At 40.3% G+C, this 20,004-nt stretch overlaps 1 protein-coding gene across 3 annotated transcripts in view; it reads left to right on the top strand.

The window, feature by feature from the left end:
* Positions 1-20,004, top strand: part of FANK1 (fibronectin type III and ankyrin repeat domains 1) — a 120,355-nt gene that overhangs the window by 26,817 nt on the left and 73,534 nt on the right. The window contains exon 2 of one of the 3 annotated variants that reach the window (XM_017858627.1): positions 6,212-6,275. The exons of the other annotated variants lie outside the window; for them this stretch is intronic. The gene's annotated coding sequence lies outside the window, so the exon portion shown is untranslated. The remainder of the gene's footprint in view (positions 1-6,211; positions 6,276-20,004) is intronic. 3 annotated transcript variants of the gene reach the window in all.

Raw genomic sequence — 20,004 nt, 5'->3', positions numbered from 1 at the left:
ATATTTGGGGATGTTCTAGAAATGTTCTAGATTCCTAGTTTAATTCTGTCATCATCAGAGAACATAATTCACTGAATTTTAATTATTTAATTATAGGGTTTGTTTTATGACCCAGAGTATGATCTCTCACCACCGCCATACCGATAATTCTTCAGGTTTTGACGTTTCTCAACCTGTCTGCTGGTTACTTTTCAGAGTACTTGGGTCATTGCTATTTGTATTTTGTCCAGAGTTTCAAATTGTGATTAGTAGAAATGACAGGCCATAGCATGCATACGCCATCTTGGCCAGCATCACAGGTTGTCAATACATCTTGTTGTTATTGTTTTGAGACAGAGTCTCACTCTGTTGCCCAGGCTGGAGCACAGTGGCGTGATCAGGGATCACTGCAGCCTCAGCCTGCTAGGCTCAAGCGATCTTCCCACCTCAGCCGCCCGAATAGCTGGATCTATAGGTGTGCTGCCATGCCCAGCTAATTTTTGTAATTTTTGTAAAGACAGGGTTTTGCCTTGTTGCCCAGGCTGGTCTCAAACTCCTGAACTCAGGTCATCCTCTCACTTGGGCCTCCCAAAGTGCTAGGATTATACGCATGACCACCGCACCTGGCCGACACATCTTAAAAATAATTTCTCATCCACGTTGAATAATGATGGCCTGTAAATATTTTTTCTTGCACTTGCCTTATTGGGTTTTGATATCAAGGTTATTTTTATCTTAACCTTGTAAAATGAATTGGGGAGGCTTCATTTTTTATCCTCTCAGTTTGTGTTAGTGGCAGAGTTTTTTTGTTTTTCTTGTATGTTTCATGGAACTTTTTGGTGAAGGCATTTGGGCCTGGAAATTTCTTTAGGGAAGTGTCTTCAGTACTGATTCAATATATTTAATGTATATAAGATTTTTTTCTACTTTTATGAGTCAATTTTGATTTTTTTCCCCCTAGAAATTCATCTCACCAGGTATGGTGGCTCATGCCTGTAATCCCAGCACTTTGGGAGGCTGAGGTGGTAGGATCACTTGACTCCAGGAGTTCAAGACCAGCCTGGGCTATATAGTGAGACTCCATCTCTACAAAAAAATAAAAATTAGCTTGGTATGGTGGTGGGTGCCTGTAGTGTGAGCTACTTGGGAGGCTGAGGTGGGAGGATCATTTGAGCCTGGGAGGTTGAGGCTGCAGTGAGCTGTGATTGTGCCACTGCACTCCAGCCTGGGTGACAGAGTGAGACCTTGTCTCAAAAAAAAAGATTTTTCATCTATGCTTTAAAGTCTGTTGGCAGAAAGTTATTCATAATTGTATATTATGAATTTGAGACGGGGCCTCACTGTGTTGCCCAGGGTGGAATGCAGTGGTGCAATCACGGCTCACTGCAGCCTCCACCTCCCAGGCTCAAGCCACCCTCTCGCTTCAGCCTCCCAAGTAGCTAAGTTTTATATTTTTGGTAGAGATGGGGTCTTGCCATGTTGCCCAGGCTGGTCTCAAACTCCTGAACTTGAGCTTTCCTCCCACTCCGGTCTTCCAAAGTGCTGGGATTACAGGTACGAGCCATCGTTCTTGGCCTGCCAGTTACGACTTCCTTTCAAAGTCTTTCTATGTGTAGTACAGTCCTGCTGTGCAAGATTGTTTTTTGACTGCTTTTTCTTGACAAATCTTGCTAAAGGTCTGTTAATTTTATAATGTAATTTTAAAGAACCAGGTTTTAGCAGGGCATGGTGGCTCATACCTGTAATCCAGCACTTTGGGAGGTGAAGGCAGGAGGATCACTTGAGCCTGGAAGGGGGAGGCTGTAGTGAGCTGTGACTGAGCCACTACACTCCAGCTCGGGGAACAGAATGAGGCCCTATCTCAAAACCAAAAAACCCCCAAGTTTTAGCTTGGCTGACTCTATTGTGTGTTTCTTTTGTATTTTGTTTGTTACGTTTTCCTTTTCTTTCTTTTAATTTAACTTGTTCTTTTCTGATTATTGACTGCTTCGTTTGTTGATTTTTTTTTTTCTTTTTTTTTTGTTTATTTTTTTTTTTTTTTTTTTTTTTTTGAGACATAGTCTCGCTCTTTCACCAGGCTGGAGTGCAGTGGCACAATCTCGGCTCACTGCAACCTCTGGCTCCCGGGTTCAAGCAATTCTTCTGCCTCAGACTCCTGAGTAGCTGGGACTATAGGTGTATGCCACTATGCCCAGCTAGTTTTTGTATTTTTAGTAGAGGTGGGGTTTTACCATCTTGGGCAGGATGGTCTCAATCTCTTGACCTCGTGATCCACCCGCCTCTGTCTCCCAAAGTTCTGGGATTACAGGCGTGAGCCACTGTGTCCAGTCTGTTGATGTTTTTTCCAAGTTCCTTTTCTAATGGTCTCATTTAAGACTATAAATTTCCCCAGCCTGGACAACGTGGTGAAACTTTATCTCTACCAAACACACAAAAAATTAGCCAGGCGTGGTGGTGCGAGCCTGTGGTCCCAGCTATTCGGGAGGCTGAGGTGGGAGGCTCACTTGAGCCCAGGAGGTGGTGGGTAGTAAGCCAAGATCATGCCACTGCACTCCACTTTGGGTGACAGAATGAGACCCCATCAAAAAAAAAAAAAAAAAAAAGACTGTGAATTTCCCTGTATGAATGCATTTAACTATATCCTACAGTTTTTAATATGTAGAACTGATGATGAATTTGCCTTATTTTATCTTTGAGCTATGGGCTGTTTAAAAGTATACTTTTAGAAAGTTTCTAAAATTGTGGCTTTTCTAGTTAGCCTTTTGTTTTCTACTTTTAACTTAATTCTGTTGTTACCAGAAATTGTGATCTGTACTCCACTGTCTTTGAAATTTACTTGTTTTTAACACTGGACTAGATGGTTAATTTTTGAACTTGTCCACATTTTCTTGAAGGGAACTCTATTTCTGCAGTTAAATCTCATGTTCTGTATATGTGCATTGAGTCTATTTTTTTATAATTTTAAATCTTCATCCTCCCTAACTATTTTTATACTTTATTTATTGAGAGATATATTAAATATCCCACTAGAAGTATGGATTTGTCTGTCTCCTCATCTGTCAACTTGTGGTTTTTGAGGCTGTACTTGGGCGCATGTGATTCAAAAAATATATATATATTTTTTAAATTTGAACTTTTATCAAAATGAAATGTTTTCCTTCATTTATGTATGCTTTCAACATTATGATATAGCTATAGTAAGTTTGGTTAGACTTTGCACTGTGTATCTTTCACGTGTGTGTGTGTGTGTGTGTGTGTGTGTGTGTGTATTTTTTCCCACTATGCTGCCCAGGCTGTAGTGCAGGGGCTGTTCACAGACGTGACTGTGGCTCCCTGCCGCCTTGAACTCCTAGGCTGAAATGATCCTCCCACCTCAATCTTGCGAGTAGTGTGTGCCACCACAGCCAAGTAATTGTTTTTGTTTCTTTAGAGATGCAGTTTGGCTATATTGCCCAGGCTGGTCTTGAGCTCTTGTTCTCAAGTGATCCTCCCACCTCTGCTTCCTAAGTCACTGGGATTACAAGCATGTGCCACCAAGCCCGCTCATCTGATATGTATTTTAATACCTTTTAAAAGCATTCTATATCTTTCTTTTAAATATGACTTATAAATAGCATGGAATGAGTAACAATTTATCCATCTTTAACTGGATTACTTAGTCCATTTGCATGTATTTGTATTCTGATGTACTTGGATTCTGTATAGATGGTGAGTGGTGTGTGTATGTACATGCATATGTATTTGTGTCATTTTATTGTAACTTTCCATTTGTCCTACTTATGTTTCTTATTTTCCTTTCTTGCCTTCTTTTCAATTGATGGGATATTTTCTCTTCTCTAGTCATTTTAAGTTAGTCTTTGTTTATATTATTTTAGTAACTGTCATGCTAATTTAAATGTGCATATTTAAGTTATGAAAGTCTAAAATTCATTCTCCTCCTGGGTGATAGGATAACTTAACAATACTTTCATTGCATTAAACTCCTCTTGAGTTATGCCACTACAGTATATTTTCAGCTTTTTATTTTGACATAATTGTAGATTCACAGGCAGTTTTAAGAAATAATATAAAGAAATCCCATATAATCTTCACTCAGTTTCTCCCAGTGGTAACATCCTGCATAACTACCTTGTTCAGATTTCACCAGTTTTCTGTGCACTTTTAGTTTTTTATGTGTATTTAGTTCTATGAAATATTATCGTGTACACAGATTAGATACCTAACCACCATCACCATCATCAAGAGACAGAACAGTTCCATCAGAAGGATGGATCCCTTGTGCTACCCATTTTATAGTCACAAACCCGTTCCTTGCCCCCTAACCTCGGAAACCACTAATCTGTTCTTCATCTCTATAACTTTTTTTCAAGAACACGTGTAAATGAAACCATACACTGTCTAATATTTTGAGATTGAGTTTTTCAGCATAATTATCTTGTGATCCATCAAAGTTGTTTTTGATATAGTTTATCATTTTTCTTTATATTTCATGGGACGTTACTTCTGTTTTATACGTTTCATATTTGTTTAGTTTTATCCATATATTCACCTATCTTTTTTTCCTGCTCTTCATTTCTTCTTGTATCCCAGATCTTCTACTTGGGATCATTTTCTTTCTGCCCGAAATCTTTTACTATCTGTTTAGTAATGGTTTCCTTGGGCGAGCTCCCTCAATTTCTGCACATTTTGAGCTCTGTTCTGTTAGTCTCATACTTAAAAAATTTTTTTTTATTGTGGTATAAGAGGCATACAGGTAAGGAGATCATGAACGTACAACTCAATGAATTTTCACGTAGTTAACGCATAAGAAATGGATATGACCAGCAACCCAGAAGCCTCTCTTCTGTTTCCTTCTAGTTGCTACTCTTACCTCCTCTCGAGGCAGGGTGATCTGCCTGCCTTGGCCTCCCAAAGTGCTGGGATTACAGGCATGAGCCACCGTGCCTGGCCTAAAATAACCATCTTTTCTTTTGAGACAGAGTCTTGCTCTGTCACCCCAGCTGGAGTGCAGTGGCATGATCATGGCTCACTGCAGCCTCAATCTCCCTGGCTCAAGCGATCCTCCCACCTCAGCCTCCTGAGTAGCTGGGACAGGAGGCACACATGCCACACCCAGCTCAATCTACTGGGCTCAAGCAGTCCTGCTGCTTTGACCTATTTGAGATATCAAAAGGTATCTCCTATTCTGACTTTTTACACTATAGATTAGTTTTTGTATTATTTACTTTCTAAATGGGATCATTTCTTTTGGCTGCTTTTCTCAGCTTAAGTCTTGTGAGCTATATCTGTGGTGTTGCACATAGCAGTGGTTCGTTTATTGTTTGCATTGTTTTACTAATGTTGCACAAAATGTTTATCTGTTCTGCTGGTGGCTGACATTTAGGTTCTTCCAAGCTTGGGTCCATTATGAATAATGCCATTATAAACTTTCTTTCTTTTTTTTTTCTTGAGGTGGAGTCTCGCTCTTGTCGCCCAGGCTGGAGTGCAATGGTGCCATCTTGGCTCACTGCAACCTCCACCTCCTGAGTTCAAGCAATTCTCCCTGCCTTGCCCTCCCAAGTAGCTGGGATTACAGGTGCCCACCACCATGCCTGGCCAATTTTTTTTTTAGTAGAGATGGTTTTTTTTTGTTTTTTTTTTTTTTTTTTTTTTTTTTTTTTTGTTTTTTGAGATGGAATCTCGCTCTGTCGCCCAGGCTGGAGTACAGTGGCACGATCTCCGCTCACTGCAAGCTCCGCCTCCTGGGTTCACGCCATTCTCCTGCCTCAGCTTCCTGAGTAGCTGGGACTGCAGGCACCCGCCACCATGCCAGGCTAATTTTTTATATTTTTAGTAGAGATGGGGTTTCACCGTGTTAGCAAGGATGGTCTCGATCTCCTGACCTTGTGTTTTGCCTGTCTCGGCCTCCCAAAGTTCTGGGAGAGATGGAGCTTTGCCCTGTTGGGCAGACTGGTTTTGAACCCCTGACCTCAGGTGATCTGCCTGCCTTGGCCTCCCAAAGTGCTGGGATTATAGGCATAAGCCACTGCGCCCGGCCCTAAACTTTCTTGTACTTACCTTTTGGTGAACATGTGTGTACTTTAATTTGATCTATATCTGGGAGTGCAAGTGCTTTATAGAGTATATGTACAGTTTTAGGAGATATTGCTAAAAACTTTTCAGTGGCTATATCAGTTTACACTCTGCCAGCTGTGGATGAATGTTCCAGTTGTTTCCCATCCTTCTGTTACAGGAAAGGGGTCCTTATCCTGATTCCAAGAGAGGGTTATTGGATCTGGCACAAGAAAGAATTCAGGGTGAGTCCATAGAGTAAAGTGATAGCATGTTTATTAAGAAAGTAGAAGAATAAAAGCATGGCTACTCTATAGAAGAATAAAAGAATGGTTACCCATTCTTGTGGTTATTTCTAGATGATATATTAAACAAGGGGTGGATTATTCATGCCTCCTTTTTTTAGACCATGTAGGGTAACTTTCTGACATTGCCACGGCATTTGTAAACTGTCGTGGCACTGGTGGAGGTATAGCAGTGGGAGGGTGACCAGAGGTCACTCTTGTCACCATCTTGGTTTTAGTAGGTTTTAGGCAGCTTCCTTGCTGCAAACTGTTTTATCAGCAAGGTCTTTATGACCTGTACCTTGTGCTGGCCTCCTGTTTCATCCTGTGACTAAGAATGCCTGTAACTGTCTGGGAATGCAGCCCAGTAGGTCTCAGCCTCGTTTTTCCCAGCTCCTATTCAAGATGGAGTTGCTCTTTTTCAAACCCCTCTGACACTTCCCTATGCTTACTATTGTGTCAGCTTTTAAAAACTTTTAGTCTTTCTGGTAGATGTGTAGTGGTATCTCGTGGTGTTTGTCATGTGCATTTCCATAATGCCTAACTAGGGAAGGGCATCTTCTCATGTTTTAATATTGGTCATTTATTCTCTTTGGGAAAGGGCCTGCTCAGGTCTCTTGCCTAGCTTTCTGTTGGGTTACTTACCTAGCTTTCTGTTGGGTTACTTGCCTTCTTTTTTTAAATTACTGATTTGTAGGAATTCTTAAACATATTCTGGATCAAAGTTATTTGGTCATATTCTACCCAGTATTCTCTGAATGATTTCTTTATTTGAATAGAAATGATTAATTTTGCTATAGTCCAGTTTATCAGTATTTTCCTTTATGGATAATGTTTTCGGTTGCAGGGGAGTTTTAAACTTTCTGTCTTTTCCCTGAAGGTTCGATAATTTGGGTCTTGGTAATAAACTTGACAGTAGCCAGATTAGCAGGAGCAATGGCATACCGATTATGTCCTTATGCACAGGAGTCCACGAAATATGAGACTCACAGAAGAGCCAGGTGGTTGAAGCTTAGCTAGCAATTTGTGCTACAGAAAGAAACAGGAGCGTAAAGGCCCCTGGATGGTAGTGGCAACAAGCTATGGGAAGGCGAGGGGAGGAACTGTACTGGGAACAAAGGCTATCTTATGCAGAAAAAAGTCCCTCAGGTCGCAGTCTTCAGAATAGGTGAAAAGTCTGTCTGGGTGTGGTACCCTGAGTGTGGAGACCTTTTAGTTTCCTCTCTTTCCATGGGAGTCTGGTTAATGTAGATCCCAGGAAGGAAGGCAGGGTTTATGACAGACAACAGCATTCCTTCTGGGGGAACTTCTCTTAAGTAAGCGAAACTTTGGAGAAAGCACTTCCTATATTTGCTGCTTCCCAGGTGCTCAGTTTGAAGTCTACAGCTGCATATTTTGGGGTATTTTTTTGAGCCCTAACATCTTTATAAAAATTTTTACCTAATTCTATGTTATCTTCTAGAAGCCTTTTCATATGTAGCCTATCATCTATCTGGAAGGGACTTTTATGTATGGTATTGTTAACAGTGGAGGGTGTCCAGGTTCTTGGCGTCTTGAACAGAGAATTGGACAAAACACACAAAGCAAGGAAGGAATGAAGGGATTTATAGAAAATGAAACTACACTCCACAGTATGGGAGCAGCCCTGAGCATAGGGGCTCGAAGTTCCTGTTAGAGTTTTTATGAGTTTACCCTCTACTTCGGGTACACTCTATGTAAATGAAGACGGTGAAGTAAAGTTACAAAGTACTTTACAGCACATGCCCTGTGAAGAGGATATTTTCTGTTAGAGTGGAAGTGTGAATTGGCCTGATGTCGCCTGCCTCCAGACCCTATTTTCCTGCCTCGGTATCAAGTAGGAAACTTTTTCACAGGGCTATGCAGTTGACTTTGGCACTGTTTATTAAAATGACCATCTTTTCTTCTTTTTTTTTGAGACGAGGTCTTGCTCTGTCACCCAGGCTGGAGTGCAGTGGCACGATCTCGGCTCACTGGCAACCTCTGCCTCCTGGGTTCAAGCGATTCTCCTGCCTCAGCCTCCCGAATAGCTGGGATTACATGCGCCTGGCTAATTGCTGTATTTTTAGTAGAGACGGGGTTTCACCATGTTGGCCTTGAACTCCTGACCTCAGGTGATCTGCCTGCCTAGACCTCTCAAAGTGCTGAGATTACAGGTGTGAGCTACCATGCCTGGCCTAAAATGACCATTTTTTTCTTTTGAGCAGAGTCTTGTCCTGTCATCCCTGCTGGAGTGCAGTGGCATGATCATGGCTCGTGGCTCACTGCAGCCTCAACCTCCCTGGCTCAAGCAATCCTCTCACCTCAGCCTCCTGAGCAGCAGGGACAGCAGCCACACATGCCACACTCAGCTTTTTTTTTTTTTTTTTTTTTTTTGGTAGACATGAAGTCTTGCCATGTTTCCCAGGCTGATCTTGATTTCCTGGGCTCAAGTAATCCTCCTGCTTTGACCTCCAGAAGTTCTGGGATTGCAAGTAGGAGCCACCACATCTGGTCTATTTTCATTTTTCTTCAGTGTCACCTTTATTATAAATCAAGTACTATATACATGGGCATGCTTTTGGCCTCTGTAAGTTCCTTTTTTTAATGTTTCCACAGGTCATTGGGGTACAGGTGGTATTTGGTTAAATGAGTAAGTTCTTTAGTGGTGATTTGTGAGATTTTGGTGCACTCATCACCCGAACAGTATACCCTGCACCCTATTTGTAGTCTTTTATTCCTTGCCCCCTCCACACCCGTACCCTCAAGTCCCCAAAGTCCATTGTATCATTCTTATCCCTTTTCATCTTCATAGCTTAGCTCCACATATCAGTGAGAACATACAATGTTTGGTTTTCCATTTCTGAGTTACTTCACTTAGAATAATAGTCTCCAGTCTCATCCAGGTAACTGCAAATGCTGTTAATTCTTTCCTTTTTATGACTGAGTAATATTCCACGGTATAAATATACCACAGTTTGTCTACTTGTTGATTGATGGGCATTTGGATTGGTTCCACGATTTTGAAATTGTGAACTGTGCTGCTATAAACATGCATGTGCAAGTATCTTTTTCGAATAATGGCTTCTTTTCCTCTGGGTAGATACCCAGTACTGGAATTGCTGGATCAAATGGTAGTTCTACTTTTAGTTCTTTAAGGAATCTCCACACTGTTTTCCATAGTGGTTGTACTAGTTTACATTCCCACCAGCAGTGTAGAAGTGTTTCTTGTTCACTGCATCCACACCAGCATCTACTGGTTTTTGATTTTTTGATTATGGCCATTCTTGCAGGAGTAGGGTGGTATTAAATTGTGGTTTTGATTTGTATTTCTCTGATCGTTAGTGATGTTGGGCATTTTTTCATATATGTGTTGGCCATTTGTATATCTTTTGAGAATTGTCTATTCATATCCTTAGCCCACTTTTTGATGGGATTGTTTTCTTCTTACTGATTTGAGTTTGTTATAGATTCTGGATATTAGTCCTTTGTCAGACGTATAGATTGTGAAGGTTTTCTCCCACTCTGTGTGTTGTCTGTTTACTTTGCTGACTGTTCCTTTTGCCATGCAAAAGCTCATTAGTTAAGTCCCAACTATTTATCTTTGTTTTTATTGCATTTGCTTTTGGGTTTTTGGTCATGAAATCCTTGCTAAGCCAATGTCTAAAAGGGTTTTCCAATGTTATCTTCTAGAATTTTTAGTTTCAGATCTTAGGTTTAAGTCCTTAATCCATCTTGAGTTGATTTTTGTATAAGGTAAGAGGTAAGGATCCAGCTTCATTCTCCTACATGTGGATAACCAATTATCCCAGCACCATTTGTTGAAAAGGGTGTCCTTTCCCCACTTTGTTTTTGTTTGGTTTGTCGAAGATCAGTTGGCTGTAAGTATTTGGGCTTATTTTTGGGTTCTCTATTCTGTTTCATTGTTTCTATGTACCTATTTTTATACCAGTACCATGCTGTTTTGGTAACTATGGCCTTATAGTTTGAAATCAGGTAGTGTGATGCCTCCAGATTTGTTCTTTTTGCTTAGTCTTGCTTTGGCTATGCAGGCTCTTTTTTGGTTCCTTTTGAGTTTTAGAATTTGTTTTTTCTAATTCTGTGAAGAATAACAGTGCTATTTTGATGGGGATTGTGTTGAATTTGTAGATTGCTTTTGGCAGTATCATCATTTTCACAATATTGATTGTACCCATCCATGAGCATGGGATGTGTTTCCATTTGTGTCATCTATGATTTATTTCAGCAGCGTTTTGTAGTTTTCCTTGTAGAGGTATTTTGCCCCCTTGGTTAGGTATATTCCTAAGTATTTTAGCTTTTTTGCAGCTGTTGTAAAAGGGGTTGAGTTCTTGATTTGATTCTCCCCTTGGTCGCTGTGGGTGTATAGAAGAGCTACTGATTTGTGTACATTGATTTGTGTACATTAATCTTGTATCCGAAAAGCTTGCTGAATTCTTTTATCAGTTCTTAGGAGCTTTATGGAGGAGCCTTTAGGGTTTTCAAGGTAAACAACCATATTGTTAGCAAACAATGACAGTTTGACTTCCTTTTTACTGATTTGGATTCCCTTTCTTTTGTCTGATAGCTCTGGCTAGGACTTCCAGTACTATGTTGAGGAGTGGTGAGAGTGGGCATCCTTGTCTTGTTCCAGTTCTCAGAGGGAGTACTTTCAACTTTTCCCCATTCAGTATTATATTGGCTGTGGGCTTGTCATTGATGGCTTTTATTACATGAGGTATGTCCCTTGTGTACCATTTTTGCTGAGAGTTTTAATCATAAAGTGATGCTGGATTTTGTTGAATGCCTTTTCTGCATCTATTGAGATCATGTCATTTTTGTTTTTAATTTTATGTGGTGTATCACATTTATTGAGTTGTGTATGTTAAACCATCCCTGCATCCCTGGTATGAAATCCATTTGATCATGGTGGATTATCTTTTTGATATGTTGTTGGATTTGGTTAGCTAGTATTTTGTTAAGGATTTTAGCATCTATGTTCATCAAGGATATCGGTCTGTAGTTTTCTTTTCCAGTTATGCCCTTTCCTGGTTTTGATATTAGGGTGGTGTTGGTACCAATTCTTCTTTGAATGTCTGATAGAATTCTGCTGTGAATCCGTCTGGTCCTAGACTTTTTTTTCATTGGTAATTTTTAAATTACCATTTCAATCTTGCTGCTTGTTATTGGTCTGTTCAGGGTATCTAATTCTTCCTGATTTAAGGTAGGAGGGTTGTATTTTTCCAGGAATTTATCCGTCTTTTCTAGGTTTTCTGCTTATGTGTGTAAAGGTGTTCACAGTAGCCTTGAATGAACTTTTGTATTTCATTGTTGTCAGTTGTAATATCTCCTGTTTCATTTCTTAATGAGGTTATCTGGATGTTCTCTCTTCTCTTCTTGGTTAATCTTGCTAATGGCCTTTTGTTTATCTTTTCGAAGAATCAGCTTTTGTTTCATTTATGTTTCATCTTTTTTGTGTGTTTCAATTTCATTTAGTTCTGCCCTGATCCTGGTGATTTCCTTTCTTCTGCTGGGCTTGGGTTTGGATTGTTCTTGGTTCTCTAGTTCCTTGAGGTGTGACCTTAGAATGTCAGTTTGTGCTTTTTCAGTCTTTTTGATGTAGGTGTTCAGGGCTGTGAGCTTTCCTCTTAGCACCACCTTTGCTGTATCCGAGAGGTTTTGATAGGTTGTGTCATTATTGTTATTCAGTTTGAAGAATTTTAAAATTTACATCTTGTTTTCGTTTTTGACCTGATGTTCATTCAGGAACAGGTTATTTAACCTCCATGTATTTGCTTTGTTTTGAAGGTTCCTTTTGGAGTTGATTTTCAGTTTTATTCCACTGTCATCTGAGAGAGTGCTTGATATAATTTCAATTTTCTTAAATTTATTGAGGCTCATTTTATTGGCATCTGCAAGTTTCATTGGTCAATTTGTCTTTATTTTGTTTGGTTTTGGAAATAAGTATAATAAAACAGTCCTGCTCTTAAAGTGCATACAATCGGTTAAATAGCTAATTTCAATATAATGTGTGGAAGAAAAACATATTAAAATTGTGCTGTATTTAAAGTTTCATAATTGAAATGTTAATTTCTTTACTAAAGTGACCCTTCTAATGCAGCAGGAAGACTGTTTTTATAATTGAAAGATAGTTTGCATTTTATTACTTGGCTTTTCTTTATAGTTTACTGTTCATGAATATATCCCTAAACATGTGTTATTATAATTCTGCCTGTTTTGGGGCAGTGTCTACCTTACAGCGCTGGCTGAGGGCTGAGCCGAGCGTGGCTCTGAGGGAATCCAGCCTTGGGCGGTAGGTGGCAATGTTGGGCAGGCAGATTAAGGCCCTAGGATGTCTGGCTAGTTATGGGGACTGAGCTGTGGGCAGAATTCCAGTCCTCCGTGAATTAAGGCTGGTCCCCAAACCAACTGGAAGAGACAGAACAGACTGGAGGGAGGAGGAGGGGGAGGTCCATGATGAGAGCCGCTGCCATTTATTTAGCATTGTGTACTGAGCTCTGTGCAGGGCACCTAACAGCCTAGTATGCAGCAACTCAGTTCCCACCACCTGCACCCCCACCTTTTTTTTTTTTTCTTGCAAATCACAAAGAGAAAGACAGCTGGAATGTGGCAGAACCAGGATTCTATCCCAGTCTGGCTGCCCTCACAACTCTGAATCATCAGGTGACAACAGTGTCTTGCTGGAATTGCCAATTGCTGCTGCTCGAGTGCCTGCCCTACAGGATGGCGTCATGGGCCTGGCTGAGCTGTGGCTCTCAGCACCATGCTGTTTCTTCCCCAGGTCTGCTTGGTGCTGCAGTTCAGCAGGGTGGAGGCTGTGCTGTCCCTGCCCCAACCTCTTCTGCCTGGGGGTGTGGGCAGAGCTGCTGGCCTTCATCCCTCTGCTTATTTCTCCAGACATCTCCTCCTATTCTGATAGAGACACCCTGCCTTGGGGCATCCACCCATTCATTCCTTCATGGAAAGTCAGCCTATTTTTCTGTTTTACTTTGTGGTCATCTTCATAATATTTCTTTGTCCCATTGACAGCAGTTTGTAACTGGGGATTATCTGATTGTTATCTCTCTGCCCTGTGGAACTATAAGCTTCCTGAAGGCAGGGGCCACGTCTTGAGCTCACTGTTGTATTCTCGTAGCTTTACATGGCACCTGGCATCCAGAAGCCTTACATATGATGAATGAATACATGAATGACTTCCTTAAACTAATTTTGTCTCTTACTTCCTAGTTGCCAGGTGGTATAAGACAGCAGGGTTATGATCTAATATGTATTTGATGTGGTAAGAAACTAAAGGCTTTTTGGGAACTTCAGTCTCATTTGGGGCAAATCAAGATTTTGTGATTCTGAAGCAGTTTGGGGAGTTGTCTTTAAGAAAAAGAATGCTGATTATAAACACAAAATTTGTTATAAATTTGTCTTTTAGAATGCCAAAAAGTATAATTAAAGATATAAAAAACTGACCAATGTCACAAATGCCATAACATTTGGAAAATAACATTTATTAACTAATTGCCTAATATATTTCTTTTATTATTATTATTATTATACTTTAAGTTCTAGGGTACATGTGCATAACGTGCAGGTTTGTTACAAATGTATACTTGTGCCATGTTGGTGTGCTGCACCCATCAACTCGTCAGCACCCATCACTAATATATTTCTATAATGTCTTCTCCTATATATTTTGGCTACATGTTATATTACCTTTGTGTAAGAATTCTGTTATAATAACTTCAGTGGCTAGAATAGACAATTTAGTCTTTCTATTGATATAGTAATTAAACTTTTTTCTTTAGTCTAAAAATGTTAGACTTGCATAAATTTCTTGCTGTATTATATGAAGACTACATTTTAAGCTAATAAGGGCCACTAGTAGGGAAAGGTTTTCAATTTTTTTTTCCCTTCTTTTAATTTTCATTTTGTGGGTAGGAGCCCGTTTTTTGGTGGATTTTTTTTTTTTTTTTTTTTTTTTTTTTTAAGACGGAGTCTCTCTCGTCGCCCAGGCTGGAGTGCAGTGGCACGATCTCGGCTCACTGCAAGCTCTGCCTCCCGGGGTCACACCATTCTCCTGCCTCAGCCACCGGACTATCTGGGACTATAGGTGCCCGCCACCATTCCCAGCTAATTTTTTGTATTTTTAGTAGAGACGGAGTTTCACCGTGTTAGCCGGGATGGTCTCGATCTCCTGACCTCGTGATCCCCCTGTCTCGGCCTCCCAAAGTCCTGGGATTACAGGCGTGAGCCACCGTGCCCGGCCGTTTGATGGTAGATTTTCAACTACAGGAAAAGCATGGTGCATATTCCTGGAGCATCAGTTTTACTTGTTAGTATATATGTAGAAACATTCTTAATTAAGACAAAAGGAAATATCAGAGAATACTGTGCACGACGTATAATTTAAAGCTCAAACACCAGACTTCATAAGGCTATAATTTTGACCTAATAGCTTGACACATTTGAATCTAAGACAGTAATCCTGATTTCCATCATAGTCTTTCCATTTGTTTGTAGGTATTTAGGTAAATTTAGTGATTTATTTTTTTGTCCTTTTTTTCATTCCTTAACTGAAATTTAAAACATAACTTTTATAGAAATAAAAAGGATATACAGAAAAATGCACATATCGTAAGTGTATGGCTTGCTGAATTTTCACACAGTGAACCCACTGGAGCGAGACTCAATCTCAAAACAAAAATAAAAATTAAATAAAAAAAACAGAAAATTGCCACAACCACAGAACTACCTCCTCTTCTTCCTTTCCAGATTCAATCTCCATGCTTGCCAAGGCAACCACAGCCCTGACTTCTAACAGCATGGGTTAGTTTTGCCAGCTTTTGAACTCTGTGTAAATAGAAGTATATAGTATATACTTGTTTGGATCTGACTTATTTTCCCTAACATTATGTTCGTAAGATTCATCCATATTGTTGTAGATAGTTGAAGATCCTTTCTCATTGCTATTCCATTAATATAGCACCATGTATTTATTCCCAGTATTGATAAACATTTGTATAGTTTCTTGTTTTTGGCTATTATGAATAGTACCTCTAGGCCAGGTGTGGTGGCTCATGTCTGTAATCCCAGCACTTTGGGAGGCTGAGGTGGGTGGATCACCTGAGGTCGGGAGTTCGAGACCAGCCTGACAAACATGGACAAACCCTATCTCTACTAAATACAAAATTATCCAAGTGTGGTGGTCCATGCCTGTAATCCCAGCTACTCCGGAGGCTGAGGCAGGGGAATCACTTGAACCCGGGAGGCGGAGGTTGCAGTGAGCCAAGATTGCACCATTGCACTCCAGCCTGGGCAACAACGAGCAAAACTCCGTCTCAAAAAAAAAAAAAAAAAAAAAAAAATACCTCTGTGAGCATTCTAGTACATGTCTGTTGGTAAACATCTGTATGTATTTCTGTGGACTATATCCCTAAGAGTGGAATTGTTAGGTTATATGGTATGTGTGTGACTGACTTTGGCTAGATATTGCCAAACAGTTGTTCAAAGTCGTGACTTATAATCTCACCCACAGTGTAAGGAAGCTCTTTTTTTTTTTAATACATTGCATGATTGTATGAGAGTTCTCACTCTTCCACCTCTTTGCTAACACTTGGTATTTTCTGTCCTTTTAATTGTAGACTTTGTAGTGCCTGTGAAAGCAGTTTCTCATTGTGGTTTTAATTTGGATTGTAGTTTAGTACAGACATTTTTGAAATTCTGCTTCACAACTTGTTTTTGGTATTAAGTGTTTAGAATTGTCATATTTGGAAAGACCTCTGTCAACTTTTTTCATGTATAAGCTTTAAGATTTCAGGGTATTTCCCATACGTAGGAGTCTGATTGAATAAACTATGGTATGGACAATGGAGTACCACGCAACTACATTAAAAAATGAGAACAATCTCAGTGAACTGATAGGGAGTGATTTTCTATGATATATAAAATGAAAACTGCAAAAGGTATAGCTAGAATGATGTATATACCTTTTGTACATATGTATATTTATAGTATATATGTTTTGCAAAAAATAAGCAAAAGAATAAATCAAACATGAATGAAATTGAAATACCCACAACAGGAGGTAAGTGGGAATAAGGTGGAAGGGATAGGTAAGGGAGTGAGGCTTAAAGCTACCTATGAAGGTAACTTTAACAAGTTTAACAGGTAGCTAGCTGGTAAACCATGTTAATGTTTTACAGATTCAAAACTTAGTTTACAAAGATGGAAAAAACTGACATATAATACAAACAAAAGCGAGTAGACCTAGTTTATTAGCAAAGCACACAGCTATTCATTGAACGTGTAAACATCTTTTTCAGACTCCATACATTTATGGGTATATATATTCTAAAGACACAGACCGTAAAGGCCTACTGAGCATTCCTCAGTCTCTTGGCAGTTTTGATACTATTTTGTGCATATTCTGGGATTGAACAGTTGAGAAGCTATATTGATGCTCTGGAAAACAATTCTCACTGTGGAAGAAAGAATATGTAAATATGGAAGGATTAGAATAATACAGTCATGTTGGATTTGAACTTGGTAAGTACTGTGAATTCAGGATTAAAAAAAAATACTGTCGGCCGGCCTGGTGGCTCACGCCTGTCATCCCAGCACTTTGGGAGGCCGAGGTGGGCGAATCACAAGGTCAGGAGTTTGGGACCAGCCTGGCCAATATGGTGAAATTCCAACTCTACTAAAAATACAAAAATATTAGCCGGGAGTGGTGGCAGACGCCTGTAGTCACAGCTACTTGGGAGGCTGAGGCAGGAGAATCGCTTGAACCCGGGAGGCGGAGGTTGTAGTGAGCCAAGATTGGGCCACTGCACTCTAGCCTGGGAGACAGGGTGAGACTCCATCTCAAAAACAAACAAACAAAAAAAAACCTGTCAATTGAAAAGTCTAGAAACAATGACTGCCCAGTAGGAATGCACACATAGTGCAAGACCTCAGTTGCTAAATATATTTCCCACTAACAGGAAGTAGGGGAAATGGCTTAGCGAATTGGATGATTCTGGTATTGGGGCATGAAAACTACAAGGTGAGCCTAGAATATCCAATGCATCAGGAAAGCAAAGAGGTGCTTTAAACATTTCCGGGGAGTGGCTGGGCACAGTGGTTTATACCTGTAATCCCAGCACTTTGGGAGGCTGAGGTGAGTGGATCATTTGAGGTCAGGAGTTCAAGAGCAGCCTGGCCAACATGGTGAAACCTTGTCCCTACTAAAAATACAAAAATTAGCCGGACATGGTGGCAGGTGCCTGTAGTCCTGGCTACTTGAGAGGCTGAGGCAGGAGACACGCTTGAACCTTGGAGGCAGAGGTTGCAGTGAGCCAAGATTGCACCATTGCACACCATCCTGGGAGACTCAAAAAACAACCCCCTGCCAAAGCTCTAGGGAGTGGTAAACTATACAGAACCAGCTTGAAGTGTCTCCCACTAGCCAAATGTGGAACCACTTGAGCATCAAAAAGGACAATGTTAATGAGATGCCTTCGCAGTGGAGGTGCCTTCGCAGTGGAGGTGCCTTCGCAGTGGAGGTGCCTTCGCAGTGGAGGTGCCTTCGCAGTGGAGGTGCCTTCGCAGTGGAGGTGCCTTCGCAGTGGAGGTGCCTTCGCAATGGAGAGCTCTGGCAGACTCCACTGTAACCAAGTCATCAAACTTAGACTCACTAATAATGAAACATGCCAACATCACATGCCACCTGATGTGATGCAGTGGAAAATATACAGTATCATCTATGTATTCTTTTTGCCAGAAGTGTTTAATCTGAATATAATTATGCACATACAATCAGACAAATTGTAGCACATTCCAGAAAACAGCTGGCCTGGACTCTTAAATGTGAATGTGAAAGACAATGAAAGATGGGTGTCTGTTCTAGAATGGAGGAGACAGACACACCAGCTAAATGCAGTTTATGATTCTTCATTGAATCTGATGGATTGCAGACAAAACCTAGCTAAAAAGAAAAAGGACAATTGGGAGAAATTTGAATATGGACTACATATTCGATAATATTAAGTCAAGCTTTTCAGTGTAATGGTATTTGGTTATATAGGAGACTCTCTTAGGATATGCATACTTAAAGTACTTAGAGAAGCATGATATTTGTAACTTAAATGGTTCAATGAAAAATAAAAGTGTACACATGATATATCAGAATAAAGCAAATGTGGCAACGTTTTAATTCATTGCACTATTTTATCTTTCTGTAGGTATGGAATTTTTGAAATAAGTTAGAATATTGATTTCAGAGCATTTTAAACATTTTTGTGCAGTGACTAATCCCCATATCTCTTTAAGGATACTAATTTACCATTTTGTCATCTGTGGTTCTGTAATAGGAAACCTGTTAATATAACTCATGATATTAATCAAAAGAATGATGAAAAGGCATTGATAAATCTAAATCCTTTCTAGTTTAAAAATACTTTTAAAGTAGGAAAATACAGATGATTGCCTTACATAATAAAATTATATATATTTCATTCTAAATGCTAGCATCATGCTTTAAGGGAGCAATACCTAGAAGCATTCTCATTAAAGACAGGGTCAAGAAAATAATTTCTACTGTCATTATTATTATTATTATTTTGAGACAGAGTCTTCTCTGTTGCCCAGGCTGGGGTGAAGTGTCATGATCTCGGCTCACTGCAACCTCCACGTCTTCATCTTAATCCATTTAAATGTGAAAGGCAAAACTTAAAACTTTTTGGAAGGATTTGTCAGTGAAGGGGTGGCCTGCCCCTTCACACCTGTGGGTATTTCTCATCAGGTGGGACAAAAGACTGAGAAAAGAAATGAGACACAAAGTATAGAAGAAAGATCAGTGGGCCCAGGAGACCAGTGTTCAGCATACGGAGGACCTGCACCAGCGCAGGTCTCTGAGTTTCCTCAGTATTTATTGATTACTGTTTTCACTATCTCAGCAAGGGGAATGTGGCAGGAGAACAGGATGATAGTGGGGAGGAGGTCAGCAGGAAAACATGTGAGCAAAGGAACTCAGTGTCACAAATAAGTTCAAGGGAAGGTACTATGCCTGAATGTGCACTTAGGGCAGATTTGTGCTTTTATTCACCCACACATCTCAGTGTAGTAAAGAGTAACAGAGCAGCATTGCCACCAGCATATCTTGCCTCCAGCCACAGGACAGTTTTCTCCTATCTCAGAATAGAGCGAATGTACGATCGGGTTTTATACTGAGACATTCCATTCCCAGGGGCATGCAGGAGACAGAGGCCTTCCTCTTATTTCAACCGCAAGAGGCCTTCCTCTTTTACTAACCCTCCTCAGCACAGACCCTTTACAGGTGTCGGGTTGGGGGATGGTCAGGTCTTTCCCTTCCCAAGAGGCCATATCTCAAGCTGTCTCAGTGCGGGAGAAACCTTGGACAGTACCCAGCTTTTCTTGGGCAGAGGTCCCTGTGACTTTCTGCAGTGCACTGTGCCCCTGGTTAATCAAGAATGGAGAATGGTGATGACTTTTACCAAGCATACTGCCTGTAAACATATTGTTAACAAGGCACATCCTGTGCAGCCCTAGATCCCTTAAACCTTGATTCCATACAACACGTTTCTGTGAGCACAAGGTTGGGGCTAAAGTTACAGATTAACAGCATCTCAAGGCAAAACAGTTGTTCAGGGTACAGATCAAAATGGAGTTTCTTATGTCTTCCTTT

This window comes from Rhinopithecus bieti, unplaced genomic scaffold (genome assembly GCF_001698545.2).
Source record: "Rhinopithecus bieti isolate Rb0 unplaced genomic scaffold, ASM169854v2 scaffold_42745, whole genome shotgun sequence".
Taxonomy (NCBI): Eukaryota; Metazoa; Chordata; class Mammalia; order Primates; family Cercopithecidae; genus Rhinopithecus; species Rhinopithecus bieti.
The sequence above is the reverse complement of the archived record's forward strand: the minus strand, read 5'-3'. Positions and strand labels throughout refer to the sequence as shown.